The sequence below is a fragment of the Schistocerca americana genome, chromosome 4 (assembly GCF_021461395.2).
Source record: "Schistocerca americana isolate TAMUIC-IGC-003095 chromosome 4, iqSchAmer2.1, whole genome shotgun sequence".
NCBI classification, from domain to species: Eukaryota; Metazoa; Arthropoda; class Insecta; order Orthoptera; family Acrididae; genus Schistocerca; species Schistocerca americana.
This window is the reverse complement of record NC_060122.1, coordinates 684,582,500-684,601,775: the sequence shown is the minus strand read 5'-3', so window position 1 is coordinate 684,601,775 and position 19,276 is coordinate 684,582,500. Positions and strand designations below refer to the sequence as shown.

At 40.2% G+C, this 19,276-nt stretch overlaps 1 protein-coding gene across 1 annotated transcript in view; it reads left to right on the top strand.

The window, feature by feature from the left end:
* The window catches only part of LOC124613708, a gene marked incomplete at its 5' end in the record, with an annotated part of 546,162 nt that overhangs the window by 141,540 nt on the left and 385,346 nt on the right, over nucleotides 1-19,276 (top strand). The gene's annotated exons all lie outside the window — the stretch shown is intronic.

The following is a 19,276-nucleotide window of genomic DNA, read 5'->3' as shown; positions in this document are numbered from 1 at the left end:
CAGCAATTAGGGCACCTAAATCAGTTGCAATATCTAAAAGAAAAGGAAGGCTCTGCTGTTAGGTAGTTGGCGTGGCAGAGGTGTAGGACAACAGTTGCAGGATGTGTTGGGGAGTGAGTACCAGGTCACCAGCATTGTGAAGCTTAGTGCAGTGTTGGCTCAGGTAGACTGTTAGCATAGGGGACTCATACAAGAATTTTACGAAAGAGGATCAGGTAGTGATTGTGGATGAAGCTGGGGGTCTTGATAGGGACGGGGAGCAAGATGTAGGTGGTTTCCTGTTTAACATAGCTACTAAAACTGGCGGCACTAACGTACACTTTGTGCAACGGTTTCAGAGTCATGATAGACCTCATCTTACAGCTGTTTTTAGGTGTGTTAACATGGGGCTGGAGAAGGGGCTGATGTTGGACGGCATAGCTCACATTGTATTGGTGCCAATTGAGTCTATCAGTAGCTCGGGATTCACTAGTCATAGCCTGCATCTCAGTAGGTATGGGAAGGGGAGGCAAAGCTTATAGGTGACAGCGTAGTGGGTGCTAGTGGGATCACTCATTAGCAAATTCCTGTAGTAATTGGTGTTAGAGCTGCACATTTTTTAGATTGAAGTCAGCTTGTAGCTATTTCCGCTTAAAGAAAGTCTCTCTAACAAGGAATCGCCTTTATAGGAGGTCAGATATCCAACAAATGAAGAGATTAGCACATGTAATCAAAATACAAGAGATATTAGAGATAAAGTTAGTGAACTGCTAACAGATGTTAACTCTGACATTATTGGTATATCGGAGCACGACATAAATAATTTGTCAATTCAGAGGCTTCCTTTACCAGGATACTAATTATCTGGCTGTTTTTCAAGGAGTTTATTGTGAAGTGGGAGAGTGGCCATGTTCGTAAAAAACAGTATTCCATTTGAGTCTGTAGACGTACTACAGCATTGCATTGAACAGTTATTTGAATGTTGTGCAGCGGCTGCTGAAATTAGTGCACCTAAACTTCTCGTTGTTGTTATTTATAAGTCCCTAACTCAGAATTCAGAGCACTTCCGCTCATGCTAGAGAGGGTTCTTCGTTCACATTATAGGAGGTACCAAAAATTAGTTACATTAGCTAGAGAGGGATCTTCGTTCACATTATAGGAGGTACCAAAAATTAGTTATATGTGGTTACTTCAACATTAATATTGTGTGTGATTGTGCAAGAAAAGCCGGCCGGGCTGGCCGAGTGGTTCTGGGTGCTACAGTGTGGAACCACGCGACAGCTACGGTCGCACGTTCGAATCCTGCCTCTGACATGGATGTGTGTGATGTCCTTAGGTTACTTAGGTTTAAGTAGTTCTAAGTTCTAGAGGACTCATGACCTTAGAAGTTAAGTCCCATAGTGTTCAGAGCCATTTCAACCATTCCTTGTGCAAGGAAACGGATGTTGGAAAGTCTCCTACATTCATATGACATGATGTAGACTCTGTTTTTTTCAACCATGGTGCAGGGGAACAATAGTACAGGCAAAGACAAAATTCTTATTCATTCTTCATTACGAGATGGGCTTTCGGTCATGAAATGGGTGAATGACATTTCTGACCACGATGCACAAATTTTAACACTAAAAAATTTTTTTGCTCAAACAAATGTTATATATAATTAAAAACTATGTAGAAAAGCTAATCCAATGGCAACAGAGAGTTTTTAAACTTCGTTAAGGAACATGAGTGGCAGGGTGTTTATAGCTTCGATAAGAAGATGACAAATATAATGTTTTCCTTAACACAATTCTCATGCTCTAAACAGGATACTAGCAGTAAAAGGCAGCCAGGGTGGCTGACGAGTGGGAAAGAATATCATATAGAATAAAGTGGGAATTATATGAAAATGTTGGAAGTAGTTACAGTTGCACTACAGTTGCCCATTACAAACAGGTGCTTAAGATGTCATTAGGAAGGCAAAGAGTATGTGGTACGGAAATAGAATATCTAATTCACAGGATAAAAATAAAACCATATGGTCAGTCATGAAGGAAGTACCTGGTCAGCGGCACACGATAACCGATATAAAATCAGTTCATAGTAAAAATATTCTGTTACTGATAAGTCAGATATATGTACAGTACTTAACGATCACTTTCTAGGGATTGCTGGTGAATTAAGTAAAAACTTAGTTTCTACAGGGAAGCATAAAACTTTTTTTAGAAAATGCCTTTCTGTGACTGATGTCTGAAAGCCTGCTCTGTGATACTGACAAGGGGGAGATTGAGTCAATACTTAACTCACTGAAGACTAAGGACTCTCACGTACATGATGGAGTACGTAGCATAAAATTATAGTACTGTGCTGCATCTGTTAGCGCTGTGCTTAACCATATTTGCAATTTTTACTTCAAGAATGGTCAGTATCCTCAGTAGTAAAGCTGCTTTGTAAAAATGGAGAAAGGGATAACGTGGACAGTTGTGACCTATTTCTACGCCACCAGTGTTACGTAAAGTTATTGTAAAGGCTGTATGTGTAAGGATACTTGATCATTTTATTTCACATAATTTGCTATCAAATGAACAGTTCGGGTTTTGAATTGGTTTAACAACTGAAAATGTTATATTGTCTTTCCTCTGTTAGGTACTGAGCGGATTAAACATCTTTTTTGATTTAACTAAGGCGTTTGATTGTGTTCATCACATAATACTTCTCCAGAAGTTGGACCATTACAGAATACGGGGAGTGGCTCACAATTTGTTCACCTCTTACTTTAACGACGGACAAAAAAAGGTCATTACTCACAGTGATGTGAATGGCTGATGGTTAAATGGGGGGTGCCCCAGGAATCAGTGCTAGGGCCACACCTTTCTCCTTGCCCTCCAATTTTACAGGTGATTCTAAAATATTTCTGTTTGCTCATTAGTAGTAAAGGATGTTGTGTGCAATGCTGGCATTGCTTCAAATAGTGCAGTTCATGACATAAGTTCGTGGCTTGCAGGAAATAAACTAACGCTAAATCACTGTAAGACTCAGTTTTTATAGTTTCTAACACACAATTCAACAAAACCCGACGTTTTAATTTCAGCGAATGGGCATATGATTAGTGAATCTAAGCAGTTCTAAGCAGTTCGGATTTCTAGGTGTTCAGATAGATAGTAAACTGTGTTGAAAAGCCCACATTCAGGGCCTTGTTCAAAGACTTAATGCTGCTATTTTTACTATTCGCGTGGTATCTGAAGTAAGTGGTAGTTCGACATGAAAAGTAGTTCATCTTGCTTATTCTCATTCGCTGATGACGTTTGGTATTATGTTTTAGGGTAACTCTTCCCATTCTCAAAGGATATTTTTGGCTCAGAAACGGGCGGTTCGGGCAATAAGTGATGTAAGTTCGGGAACTTCATGTCGACCCCTTTTCTTTAGCCTGGGTATTCTGACATTGGCATCTCAGTATAAATATATTCTTTACCTTCTTTTCGCGCTACAGTCTGTGACCGAGCGAGCGCTACGGTCGCAGGTTCGAATCCTGCCTCGGGCATGGATATGTGTGATGTCCTTAGGTTAGTTAGGTTTAATTAGTTCTAAGTTCTAAGCGACTGATGACCTCAGAAGTTAAGTCGCATAGTGCTCAGAGCCACTTGAACCATTTTGAAACATTTGAACCAAACCTTCTTTTCTTGTTAACAATATCAGCATATTCTCAAAAATCAATAGCTTTCATTCAATTAATACTAGGCAGAAATCCAATCTGCATTTGGATGGCACTTCCTTGACTCTTGTGAAAAAGTTGTGCAGCATACTGCTGCAACCATTTTCAACAAGCTACAACAAGAATTGAAAAATCTTAGGAGTAATCGACACGCTTTGAAATCGAAACTGAAGAGTTTCCTTATGGTTCACTCTTTCTATTCTGTCGAGGAGTTCCTTGAATAATTAAGCTAATTACTGTATTACACTGTTGAATACATTTACATGAACTTACGGCTTGTCTGTTTTGGGTTCATAAAGATTGTATTTTATCTGTTATTACTTTTGTGTTGTAATTTCATGCACTGACACGTTCCACGACCTTGGAAATTTGCTCCTCAGTTTGATCCTATGTAACTAAGTGCGTAAAACAAAAAAATATAAATCTTTCCCTGTGTAGCTGGGAGATTAAACTATTGTTAAAAGATATAGCCACAATGAAAGAAACCATAGTTTTCTTGCACTCGCGTCCATCCACCCGGTGGCACATCACTGATGTCAAATTGATTGACTAATTATTTAAATTGATCATTAGAGTACCTTTGAGTAATCTTTTTTCTCCAATAGGATTACATTCGCCAGGTAACCTTTATTGACACATCTGTGACATCTGAGAGCTTGTATCACGCTAGGTATTCATTTCCTGTAATACCAAAGTGGGTGGTAACGATCGTCAAATAACTGAATGTATCCATCGCTAATCACATTCTGTCTGTCAGCTGACTTCTCAAGCTGATGGAAGTGAGTCATTTAGAATTCTGGTGTACTGCTCCCGAACTAATACGGCTGGGACCTGCTGGTCTGCTGGGGCAGTAGGATATTCAACTTACTTCTCTACCCACGCTACACCTCTGCCCCCAACACCGCCACAAGCTCACATGCGAACAGTAGTCTCCACCACCCCGCTGCCATCTACGTCTACATCTACATCTACATCCATACTCTGCAAGCCACCTGACGGTGTGTGGCGGAGGGTACCTTGCGTACATCTATCGGTTCTCCCTTCTATTCCAGTCTCGTATTGCTCACGGAAAGAAAGATTATCGGTATGCCTCTGTGTGGGCTCTAATCTCTTTGATTTTATCCTCACGGTCTCATCGCGAGGTATACGTAGGAGGGAGTAATATACTGCTTGACTCCTTGGTGAAGGTATATTCTCCAAACTTCAACAAAAGCTCGTACCGAACTACTGAGCGTCCCTCTTCCAGAGTATTCCACTGGAATTTATCTATCATCTGCGTAACGCTTTCACGATTACTATATGATCCATTAATGAAGCGCGCTGCTCTCCATTGGATCTTCTCTATCTCTTCTATCAACCCTATCTCATGCGGATCCCACACCAGTGAGCAGTATTCAAGCAGTGGGCGAACGAGTGTACTGTTACCTATTTCCTTTGTTTTCGGACTGTATTTCCTTATGATTCTTCCAATGAATCTCAGTCTGGCATCTGCTTTACCAACGATTAATTTTATATGGTCATTCCATTTTAAATCATTCCTAATGCCTACTCCCAGATGATATATGGAATTAACTGCTTCCAGTTCCTGACCCGCTGTATTGTACTAAATGATAAAGGATCTTTCTTTCTATGTATTCGCAGCACATTACACTTGTCTACATTGAGATTGTATATCCATTCCCTGCACCATGCATCAATTCGTTGCAGATTCTCCTGCATTTCAATACAATTCTCCATTGTTACATCCTCTCTATATACTACAGCATCATCCGCAAAAAGTCCCAGTAAACTTCCGATGTTATCCACAAAGTCATTTATTTACACTGTGAATAGCAACGGTTCTACGACATTCCCCTGCGGCACACCTAAAATCACTCTTACTTCGGAAGACTTCACTCAACTGAGAATGACATGCTGCATTCTGTTATCTAGGAACTCTTCAATCCAATCACACAATTGGTCTGGTAGTCCATATGCTCTTACTTTGTTCATTAAACGACTGTGGCGAACTGTATCGAACGCCTTGCGGAAGTCAAGAAACACAGCTTCTACCCGTGTCTTTGGCACTCTGAGCCTCGTGGACGAATAGTGCGAGCTGGGTTTCACACGATAGTCTTTTTCGAAACCCATGCTGATTCCTACAGAGTAGATTTCTTCTCTCCAGAAAAGTCATTGTACTCGAACATATTACGTGTTCCTAAATTATACAACAGATCGACGTTAGAGATATAGGTCTATAGTTCAGCACATCTGTTCGACGTCCCTTCTTGAAAACGGGGATGACCTGTGCCCTTTTCCTAACTTTTGGAACGCTACGCTCTTGTAGATACTTACAGCACACCGCTGCAAGAAGGGGGGCAAGTTCCTTCGCGTACTCAGTGTAGAATAGAACTGGCATCCCATTAGGCCCAGTGGCCTTTCCTCTTTTGAGCGATTTTAATTGTTTTTCTATCCCTTGTCATCTGTTCCGATATCTATCATTTTGTCATCTGTGCGACTATGTAGAGGAGGAACTACAGTGCAGTCTTCCTCTGTGAAACAGCTTTGGAAAAAGACATTTCGTATTTCGGCCCCTAGTCTGTCATCCTCTGTTTCAGTACCATTTCGGTCACAGAGTGTCTGGACACTTTATTTTGATCCACCTACCGTTTTGACATAAGACCAAAATTTCTTAGGATTTTCTGCCAAGTCAGTGCATAGAACGTTAGTTTCGAATTCGTTGAAGCCTCTCGCATAGCCCTTCTCACACTACATTTCGCTTAGTGTAATTTTTTTTCTGCAAGGCTTTGGCTATGTTTATGTTTGCTCCCATAGCAGTTTTCTGACTCGGTTGTTATACCACGGTGGCTCTTTTCCGTCTCTTACGATCTAGCTTGACACATACTCTTGTAATGCATGTTGTACGATTTTTTTTTTAACTTTATCCACTGGTCCTCAACACTATCTGTACTTAAGATAAAACTTTTGTGTTGAGCCGTCAAGTACTCTGAAATCTACTTTTTGTCACTTTTGCTAAACAGAAAAATCTTCCTACCTTTTTTTTTATATTTCTATTTACGGCTGAAATCACCGATGCTTTAACCGCTTTGTGATCGCTGATTCCCTGTTCTGTGTTAACTGTTTCAAATAGTTCGGGTCTGTTTCTCACCAGTCGGTTCTCTGTTTAACTGCTCATGGTAGTTTTCAGATAATACACTTAAAAAACGTTCACATGATTCTGGGTCCCTGCCAGCCGTTGTAAACGTTTGAGTGTCGTAGTCTATATCTGGTAAATTAAAATCTCCACCCAAACTATAACATGGTCAGGAAATGAACTCGAAATATTTTCCAAATTTTCCTTCAGGTGTTCTGCCACAACAGCTGCTGAGCCAGGGAGCCTATAGAGACATCCAACTACATGTTTGAGCCTGCTTTAACCGTGACTTTCACCCAAATTATTTCACGTTTTGGATCTCCGTCAATATCCTTCGATACTATTGCACTTTATATCGCTATAAACACGTCTTCCCCTTCACTGTCAATCCTGTCTCTGCAGTATACATTCCAATCTGAGTTTAGAATTTCATTACTGTTTACCTCTGGTTTCAGCCAACTTTCCGTTCCTAGTGCTACGTGGGCATTGTGACCGTTTATTAATGAGAGAAGTTCTGGGACCTTTCTATTCACTCTCCTGCAGTTCACTATTAAGACATTAATATTGTCATTCCCCGTTGCGTTTTGCCTACTGCTACCTTGTCGCGTCTCAGGAGGTGTCTTGTCAGGCCTGGGGAGGGAATTCTCTAACGTAAGAAACCAACATGTGCACTCCACACGTACTCCGCTACCCTTGTACCCGCTTCCTGCGTGTAGTGCACACCTGACCTATACAGGGGACCCTACTTTTCTCTACCCGATAGCGGAGGTCGAGAAATTTACACCTCAGATCTCCGCAGAATCTTCTGGGCCTCTGATTTAAGCCTTCCACTCAGCTCCAAACCAGAGGACCGCAATCTGTTCTGGAAGCGACACTACAAATAGTTAGCTCAGATTCCACCCCGCGAGCGAGTCTTTCCGCCTTCACCAACTCCACCAACCGCCTGTATGAACTGAGGATGACCTCTGAACCCAGACGGCAGGAGTCATTGGTGCCGACATGAGCAACAATTTGCAGACGGGTGCACCCAGTGAACACTGGCCTCCTTCGCCGACCTATCCTCTATTTCCCTAAGGGGCTCCATCACCCGCCTAACGTTGAAGCTCCCAATCATTAATAAACCCCTACCCCCTTGTGCCTGCTCGGACCTTGCTGAAGGAGTGACTACATGTCCACTCACAGGCAGAGCGGGCGATGCCACACGGCCAGCTTCCACATTGACCCTCCGCCTCGTGCGACGCGAACGCCGTTGAACCCGCCACTCCCCTTGGGAGAGGGTGGCGCAACCACGCCCGGTTCCCGCGAAGATGTCCCGACAGCAGGTACCGTGACTGAAGTATGTAACACGTGGGGTGTACCATGCGACGCACCAGACTCCCAACTGCCGCTACACTCCGAGGCAGCAGACTGAAGATGGCTGGCTGCGGCCATCAGCACGCTCAGCTGTTCGCGAACAATTGCCAGCCCCTCCTGCGTCCATACACAGTAGTCACACATCCTATCCATCCTAAGAAATCAACAATTTACTGTAGAGAGATAAGTAATCAACTTTTTACTAGACTGCTAATTGACTAAAAGCATCTGATAGCTGACTAAACTGTGGTTACTAGACACTTCTTGTTGGAAACAATGAAAATAAACACTGTCTCTGGACTGTATTCAAAACAAACACGAAATCTATGGAACGCTATTACTAGTACTCGAAAATTAAAGCTTCCTAAAAGCAAAAACACTGGGAAAAACAAGTCACAAGTAATAAAAACACATTTAATACTTAAATTTGCGTAGCTTGCTGCACAGGAGATATGAAGCAGACGGCAGTTACGACGACACTGATGTATGAGGCGGCAGACTTGGGTTCCCCTCAGAATACAACCCTGTTGAAGAATTAGTATTGGCACCCCGAAAATTAGTGGCTGGACGCTTAGACAACTCAAATGGGAATTCCTGGAAGGAAGGCGACGTTCTTCTTCAGGACCGCTATTGAGAAAATTTAGAAAAACGACATTTGAAGCTGACTGTTGAAGGATTCTGCTGCCACTAAGGATCACAAAGCTAATATACGAGAAATTGGCGGTCATACAGAGGCATACAGACAATATTCTTTCCTCGCTCTGTTCGCGAGCGAAATAGAAAGGAAATAACTAGTAGTGGTACAGGGTACACGCCACCACACACCATACGATCGCTTTCGAAGTAAGCATATACACCCGTAGATGTAAATTTAGTCTGCCTATTGAGACGTCACTCCACCCATTTATAAATCACACAAAACTCACGGAACAATGTTGTCTCTCTTTTTATCGACAAAAGGAAAGATGGATCTGCTGCTGCTAATTGCCTTTCGGTGAAATCTTCATATTAGCTGCTATTTTTCTGATGCAGTCACTTCACTAATCGTAACTGAGAGGTTTTAATATGTTTCCTCAGAAAACCTAGAAGAAGCGGTAGAGAGGACACTCTCAGCTCCTCTTCCGTCAGAGTGTCGCTTATCTGTCGTAGTCTTACAAATATTCCAGTCTACGATGTATAGCATTTGACTCCACGTGATTTCAATGAATGATAGATGTCCCACTCCACGTTACAAACATACGTTAATTCTCTCGAAATCTCATTATGTTCCGACAGCACAATTCCATTAGAAGTTTATCTAGTCCTCCCCCCATCACTGACTATGTAGAGACCTGTCAGAACGAGAAAAATAACATACTAACGTACAAGAGGAAAGTGACAACCACGCACAGTGTACGTGGACCGCAACAAAGAAATTCAGAAGCATAATACCAACAATTTATTGATAGTGGATGATTGTCTATGAACATCATTTTGCAAGTGCATTACTTTCCTTTATCGTATTCCTGTGATTACTACGCTATAAATACAAAAGTGTATGGTATCAGAGTCTTCAGTGATAGCATGGCTTTTCGTGAGAAGTATATCACCTTTTTTCAGACGGATCACATCTCCATAATACGAATCTAACAGTATCACAGTATCACTCATTCAACTATTGTACATAGAGAGCCAAGTAACGAACGAGTACAAGCAAAACCAAATCAATTTCATTGTTTCCTCCAGAAAGAGCACTCATCATAGTACCTCTTACATCTCGATCCAAAATGTATTGAAATATCTGTAGGTGACATACCAACGGAATTTTTGGTCACTCGCCTCGTACGACTAAACATCTTAATGGGTGGATCACACCTCCTTAAAAATCCATGCAGATGAATTGGATGATACTTTAACTCACTTACTCGTCAGTTCATAGCGTTTGGATTATTCATGTAAGATGGCAACAAATGAATCTAAGTCAGACATACCCGTTCTACTTCAGCCCGCTCGATGTACTTATTGCCAGGCATTTTATAGCAGTTGACTCTTCTGATCACTGTGTACTGGATATTAGTACTGTTAATGTGCAATAGATTTAGCTGCGTTCAGGTCAACTACCAACCCCACCACATGTATCTTCACACGTTTGCAGACATTTCCATCACTTACGAACATCCCACATCTTAAACAAATACGTTGCAAGTGATTGTGCAGTGCATGGAGAAAGGTTCATTACACCAGTATTATCTGTCACCCATATTTCCCAGTCTCACAATCTGATCGAGTAAAAAGTTTTCTATATTTTTCCATACATATCCTAATCAACCCTATCTTTCCAGGAGAAAAATATTGTATTTCCCAGAAATTGAATTCCTGTCACATGTTCAAATGGACCAACCCATGCGGTCCAAGCAAAACGTGCTTTTGCTTCAAAGATCAGCCATATAAAAAGAATTAGTAGACGGCGATCGTGTAGTGTCGAGTGTTGAAGCGATAGTACTGTTCACCTGTATATATCATTTAATCACAAACTGGTCTACGCATGTTAATATTGTGACAGCAGCTGACAGTGACCTCAAAGTTATAGTGGAAATTGTGAATGTGTTGTGAGGTTCGAAGTGGGGCTCATTCAAATAGAATGGGAGAAGCCATGCAGGAAACAGAGATATATATCAATGGACAGTTGATGGCTAAGTATGACGCATTCTGTATCAGCATCCTCATCTTCGGCAGTAGCCGTGTTAAAGGATCGATCCTCATTGTGTCTGGGGTTGCTACATTAAAATTAATAGCTCGAGAGTCACCACAGGACATATTTCTAAAGCAACAAAGTGTTCTGAACTCACATGGTCTGCAGGAAGTGGCATGTGCAACAGTGGAGGGGGAGTACATGTGTGGTACTGGTTTGCTAACATAGCAGAAGCACTGAGATTTGCTGATGTGCTGTTCGTGATTTCGGTCACTCAGCCATTCTAAGTTAAACGAAAGTTGATTGTAGGATGATATACTTACTCCAGTTGGTTTTGAATGCAACAAATGTGGAATTCAAAGCATACAAAAAACTATTATTTGTGGAATACTGTTACAGAGTTCAAAATGACAGTCAGCGTTATTTGAGTACAATGATACTGTGGAAGTAGGCCATCAGCGGCAGATTTACATGCCATATATCTGATTATAGATTTCATCTAAAGTTTGAAATGTAATTAATTTCGATGAAAATACATCCATTCCAGCATAGCAGTGGAGTCAGATGTCTGTAACATAGCTACCAAACGTTTGTCAGGGCTGTTTAAATGAACATATAATGCGTGTGGTGCTCCCTCCCACCATTAATATAAGTGCTACTAGAACTACAGTATTCTATTCCATATACATGTATGGAGATCCCCTTATCATTTCGAAATGCAATTTTCTTAGGAAGAGAAAAAGTACCCAGTAATCCAGCGGTGCAATGGAAGGAGATGCATGTGTCTTAATTTCCAAAAGTCCATCAGGGATATTTAAGTACCATGATGCTAACTGTGGTACTCCCTCCTGCGGCTAACAAATTTTCCATTTATTCTGAAGTCTTCCATGTTATATACATTCGTATAGACTGCATTCTAATTTTGAAATCTAATTTGCATACAAAGACAAAAATACCCAGTAATTCTTTGGCGCATTTGAATCACATGCATGAAACATAGGTCCCAAACGACTATCATGGCTTTTTAAATGCGATACTCCCTACCAAAATTAACAGATGTCCCATTAAAACTACAATCTTCTGCTCCAGGTACATCCTAAACTAGTTTCTAAAATCTACTTTCAGATCACTGGCAATTACACAGAATCAGACTCAAACAGTCTGTTTACATAGTTATAAGTCAGAGCTTAAAAGCCAGGTTCTTTTCTGGTGGAACAATCTTCCTATCATATACCTACAGAAGCTTAAAAGGTGTTACCTGGTGAGTGTAACCTGACTGCATGAAAAAATTACTCACCACGCAAAGGCACCTTCATCAGCAACTGAATTAATCAGCCAATCAATTTTAAATCTATGGCATGCTACAGGGCAGGTGGAAGTGAGGGTGAGAGTACCACAAATATGATTTGCAACTTGTAGAGATAATAAGACATGCAGTGAGACCTTTTAATGAACTTCCAATCTCCCACCTAGTTAGGGACAGATGACCATCATAATAAAATGAGCTGCATTATCTAGTTTATAAAGCGATACAAGGTATTAACCTGATATTTACTGCTCCTCTGTGCTGCTGCCTTAAGATACTTTCAAGGTGATGAGATATCTGGGTACTTTAAGAAAGTGAGAAGGCGTCCCGCGGCAGAGGTAGAACTTAATCTTCACACACCATAATGACCAGGTGTGGGCCTCTAGTCCTCTCCCAGCCAGCATGGGTGCGGCTATAGCCAGTAGAAAGTATGCAATTGTGGCAGAGCTCCCTTTGTCAGTTGACAGGAAAGCAGTTTTCTGGGGATTTATGAAAACCTCCATACGCATGTTTGGAATATTGGTTCACGCATGTGCTCACAGAAACAGGATGTAACGACTTGAGAGACACAGAGACAGGAAATGAATATGGAGTTTCCCGATCAAAGGAATGCTACCACCTGATGCTCTGTTTGGAGGCCGAGAGATCAAGTTTCCTTGAATGGATAGGCACGTCATCTTGGTCTTGAGGCTCAGGTGTTCCAACAGGGAATAGCTGTTGAGAGAGTGTGGAAGTGAATTCTCGGGTACTGAATATCAAAGGACGCTGGCTTCCGGTCCATGGACAGTGCTGGTTTGAGTCATGATCTGTAATTAAGAAATTGTGTGATTTTCCACCTCTGTGGCATGCAGATGACAGCTGGCACTCTGCCCAATGCCCAGCAGTGCCCACACAACAAACATGTACTGCCACACCTTTCATGGTAACACTGAAGGACATATTGAACATCAGTGTTCTAAGATTTATGATGGTTACAGTGGAGGTATGGAGAGTGATGGAGCTCTAAAATATTCCCGTTTATAATGTTAGATATATGAAGTACCTAGAGGATGGGGACTCTAAATCTTTCAATAAAATTAATGAGTTCAATGTTTATGGTGACAGCTTGGTACAAAACTGGAGTTTTGTGGACATGTGCAAAAGAGGATGGGTGCCAGATTGAGGAAGCTACGAAGAGACATGAAAGTAAAGTTGCTATCTGATGCTAAATCTCTGTCTGGCTGATGCAGATTGACAGAAACTGAAATAGAATTTCTTCAGAGCTATTATGGACTGGCCATTAGACGAACTGAACTTCTAAATGACGTTACAGCAATGAGAAAAGCTGTATGGGCCACCGACTTTCATAACTTATGCACAGATAGCCACCTCGTTTACGGACTTCGCCCTAAAGGAGCAGGTTCTTGATGTGGTTACCAAAAACCAAAAGAAAGTGGTCAAATATACCATTATAAGCATTGTCTTCCTGAGCCTGTTGTGAATGAAATAAAACCAATTTTTAAAGACCTGTGTGACCCTGTTTTGCTTAGTAAACGTCTTCATGGGGGCACTCACAATAAAAATGAAAGTTTCAACCATTGTATATGGGAAAAATTAACCAAGAATACCTTTGTAGGACTAAATACATTAAACGTTGGTGTACTAGATGCTGTGATACGTTTCAGTGATGGAGTGATGGGAAGGCTGGTAGCCCTGAGCAATTTAGGCAAAAAATGTGCCTCTAATATGGAAGATCATTTGCTTACGTGTGACAGAGAATGGGTGCATGAAGCTGAAAGATTCGCTCATCAAGTTACCAAAGAAGCAAGAAGTGCTAAAAGGAATGCGAAGAGGAAGCTTGAAGACGAAGAAATGCTGCAGGATGAAGACTACGCTTATGGAATTTTCTGTGGCACAGTTTATTTGAACTGATATCTTCATTCGAAATTTCCTGTAACTTGTAGTTTTCGGAATTCAGGTGCAAATATTTATTAAAGCTTATAAAGCATTGTTCTAATTTTTTTTCTGTAGCTTGCAATAGTCCATACTTATATAGTAGACCTAAGCTTTATTGCAGAATCAACTAAATTATAGAAAAAGTAACATTTTTGTTAGGAACAAACTATAAAAATTAAAATGTAAGATGTGATATATGTTTGTCCTTGTTATATACATAGTAGGTAGAATTAAACATGTCTGGTACCTCAGCCATCATGTCATGCATCTTTGGTAAAAATATGGTCTCCTGTAACATTGAGTTAAATGGTACCTTAATCTGAGGAAACATTTTGGAAAAAGACTTGCATCAGTTTTTTCGTAATTTTTTTGAATTGCCCTAAGCACCTTCAAAAATATTCAAAATACTTCTAATTTGTTTAGAAAGTGTGCTGCATTAAATGATATCAACAAAATATCTGTAAAATATACACATTATAAAAAGTGCCTGAAAGAAACAGGTGTTGATTCTTACATAATATTGAGCCAGAAAAGTACCCTGCATCAATAAGGGAGGCGAGATAATTTGCCCTAGAATACAAGCCTGTCCTTGAATGCCGGCCGGTATGGCCGAGCGGTTCTAGGCGCTTCAGTCTGGAACCGCGCGACCGCTACGGTCGCAGGTTCGAATCCTGCCTCGGGCATGTATTTATGTGATGTCCCTAGGTTAGTTAGGTTTAAGTAGTTCTAAGTTATAGGGGACTGATGACCTCAGATGTTAAGTCCCATAGTGCTCAGAGCCATTTCAACCATTTGAACCTCCCCTTGCCTGTAAGCAAAATGCACAAACAAAATGCATCAGTTCTGACTTTATGCCGTTACTCATGGAGTCTAACAAAAATGTAGTATTCTTCATTCGAAAGCATGACCAACTTTTTAAATCTAAGGACGTTTGTGGTGGAAACCAAAAAACAGTGAATGAGAAAGCAACTGAGGCTTCTTACATAGTCGACTACAAGATAATACGGTGAAACCCACTCACTTACTTAAAATTTGATTGAGCCTTCGCATATGGGGATGGTAAAAGTCATGACAGGTGGATAAATTAATCTGACTTTTGAATGACACGCTAGATTAGCGCATAAGAAATTAACCAATCCTTGTAATGAGTGAATCTACTTTTGATTTAAATCATGCTGTTTTATTAAATATGGTGGTACCTATCGATGTAGATGGATTCACAGTATTGGCTGGAATAGGTATCAGCATTAAAAAGCATTACAAGAGGATATTCTTTAAAGAAAATCTCTGCGAGCAAGTACTACAATAGTTGAAATACTTGGTCTCCTAAACTGTTTTCTTGTTGGGAATAAAATACGTTGGGTCAACTGCATACATGTCTTGGGCGATGGAGCAAACGCATCATGAATGGAGCTCTGTTGCTCATTAAAAGTATCTCCCACATCTTTTCAAGTAGCGAACGCATGTTCCATAGGCAGGCACGTTCAGGAAAAGAAAATAGCGCAGTTGTAAGAATGTTCTTGATGCGGCCATCAGGATCATTGACTTCATAATATCTTTGCCACAAGAGTAAGATGATGGTATGCCATTACTGAGTGGGAAGGGAGTCTCCTCCGAGGTTGCTGGACCCCTTGGTTTAAGCCTTTCTGTCTGACCCCACTTCAGCGACTTGTGCGTCTTTGTAATGAAGATGAGAATCGAAATAACCGTTAATTCTAAACTCTATGTCAAGGCACAGTAACGATACATACACTTTTCACGTGCTGAAGTCAGATGGTTATCTTGAGGAGTGATAATGAACCATATTTTTCGACCGAGGAATGAGGTGCGCCCTTCCTTTTCAGAAAACCATTTCGAACTTTTCGAATGGAAACTTCATTTATTTGGTAGAAACTTGCTGAATCAAATTACTTATTGAACCGCTATTTTTACAAACGTCAACGATAATTTGACCCTTAAAAGCAAGCGAATAAATGATATTACTAATTACAAAAAGTCCGTACTTTCAAGAAAAAAGGAAAAAAAAAACAAATTGATTGACAAAGATATTCACTGCCTGAAAGATTTGAATGGAGCTATTAAACATTTTCAAAATGAACAGCAGGGTAAATATCAAAACAAATTTTGCATTACAGACCCATGCACATACCAGTTCACTGTCATTAACCATGTCAGTACAGCAATGTCAAATTTATAATTAACCAACAAGTGGTTCATCATTGAAGGAACAACTTAAATTGATGCCACTTTTGGGATTCTAGTACCGTTTGAAATATGAATATCCTCAACTGTTGCAAATACCGTGTTGGTACTTTTATTGTTTGGAGTTCCAGAAAAGTGCAAAGCAGACATGATGCCGAAACTGTGATGAGTATTGAACTGGCATCCATAAAGCCTAGTATCAACTACCAGTAAATCCCTAGTCCTCTAAAAAATTGAACTCTAATGAACAGAACAGTTTCAAAATTCTGACTGCTCTACAAATTACGTCAAGTATGCAAGGGCGAAAAAGTTAAGTACGGGTTTGAAATTATGTTTAAAGTTTGTTGGAAGCCACTAAATGTTCGTGTGGATTATTTGCGCTCCATTTTAAGCGACAGCAAGTTTTTGGTCCAACTAAGTGTTTACGATGTCATATCATCTGAAGTATATGTTGTACAATGATACAATTTGGCATGTACATTCAGCGGTACGTGTGGATACCATATGTAAAATGTGTTGCGAATAGAGTTAGTAGTAAACAAGTAATAAATTAAAACATAACGCCTGATGCTGAAGCGAAAATTTATGTAATGGGTAAACAATTTTCCTTTCAGTACTTTGTGGAGTGTGTCACCGGGAAAAAGTTTCGTATACGTTTCAAATTATGTGTAAAGTTTTGTTGGACATGATTAAAAGTTAATTCACTCTCAAATACTGGATGAATATAGACTGGGTATCTGCGCATGGAGAGTTCCGTTTCCTCAAGACGTATACACAGTTTCTAACTGTAGTACATATCTTATTGTGTTAAACTTAAATCTAAGATCATACCTCTTAATTAGTAGATAATGACACAAGAGTAAATTTTCCCTATAATTATATGAAATACTGAAATCCCATTTTGATTGTTCCCGTTTTGGTTTTCTTGGAACTATTCCTGGGTCTGTTGTTTAGTAGCATATATATTAGCCAAAATAATACACAGTACCACCCATCTGGTTTAAATTTAAATTTAAATCTTCCGACTGATTATGGTACTTTAAATTGTAAGCTACTTTAAGGGCCTTACGGCAAAATTTAAAATTATTTTTTGCAGCAAAAAATTATACTTAATGTTATGTTGATTTTTGCTCCTAATATACCATTTATAGAGTACAACATTAAAGGTATGTTACAGCAACCAACCGGAGGTCTCACGACAAAAGTGTACATTAAAAAATGTTTCAACTATCGAAAAATTAAGAAGCGCTGCAGACGTCAATACCTTCAATTGGTAACAAGGATCCTGTCTGCTAAAGCCATTTGCCTGATAAAGGCACATGTTGACGCATTTGGCAACGTGTAAAATGCCAAAACACATCTTATGGGATGTAACTGAACTTTCAGATAGTCAAATACCTGACGACACTGATAACAGATTCGCTGTCATCCGTAGTATGAAAAACACGAGCTACGTCTGCATCTCATTACTGATTATGAACCGCAACTTTTAGCCTCGACCGGAGTGGTAATATCGGATCGTCGCCGCCGGCAATTTATGAGTACAGAATGCAGCGATCAAGGTGCTATCCTATCAGACTACCGAGACCACAAGAACACCGCTGCAGTTCATTACGATAGTGAAGACAGTGTCTCCTCGAAATTAACGGTAGCCGCTGAAGTCATGTTGTTATTTTTATCGTTGTGTTACAACTAAATTTTGAATAGGCAAAATTTTCGTTTAAATGCTTTCTGGTATGGAAGAAAGAAATAACTGAGGTGGAAGATGCACACAGTCATAAGCTTGTTCACCTAACTTCCAGAAAATGACGCCATGTAAAAAGAAAAGCCATTGCTAATAATATATTTTCGTACCGAATAATATCTAACCTTGATCAGAATCATGTAAGAATATCGCCATATAAAAAAAATATAGTCAGTATTTCAATATTTTTACGCCGAGAAGTACATTTAAAAAGATATTGCTATATTACGGTATTTCCTTGCCGATAAAATACGTGGCGTCACATCAAGAGACTGAAATGGAGCCATGTTAATTAAGATTGAGAATATTACGGTATTTACAGATCGTAAGCGTCTACTGAAATGTACGAAACAGTGCCATCCTCAAAGATAATTGCCAATAGTATGGTATATCCAAAACATACGTAAGCTTCGCTTGAATTCCATTGCATCGCACCCAGTTTAAAAAAATAGCGAGTACTACGTTATCTCCATATCAAGAAATATGTGAGTTTCATGTGTATTGTGTAAACTGACACCATTTCAAAAAACGATGTTGCTAATATTAGAGTATTTTCCAAAAATTTTGTGTTTCTTGACATGAGCTGTGTGAATTGGCTTTGTTCATCTCTCTCTCTCTCTCTCTCTCTCTCTCTCTCTCTCTCTCTCAAGCACGCACACACACACACACACACACACACACACACACACACACACACACCTCAAGAATGAGTTATGCGCGCATCTCCCGACTTTATTGCGGATACTGGCTGGATGACAAAGCGTTCCAGATAACTGGTATCTCTGCGGAAGAGCTTGGTACCTCAGCGGTAGAATGTTTGGTTTCATGGCCCAGGTGCTGGGCGACACATGAAGAAACGCACCTCTAGCTATCCTCTGCTGGCTCTTCTCCACAGAGTGAAAGAAAGCGCCGGCCTCACAGTGTTGGACACTTACACTGGATTATGACTCATGATCTTCATTAGGAATTCGTCTGCACTTTGAAAAATACCCTCATTCCCACAATTTTCTGGTAGTGGAAACAATAGAGCGATTAGCATTTCCCGATGTCAGAATGACATTCAGATCATACATACAGTTAAAGATACGAACACTAGCTTAACGTTTTAATTATGTATAATATTCAGATGCTTCGTGTCGTATTGTGTAATGTTTGAGTCTCTTCTGCTAATAAACTGTCAAGTGGTGACTTTCAGCTGCTGATCCATCTGAGAAAAACTACATTGTTTTCAATTATGGAATTTAATTTTTAGTGTAAGTATA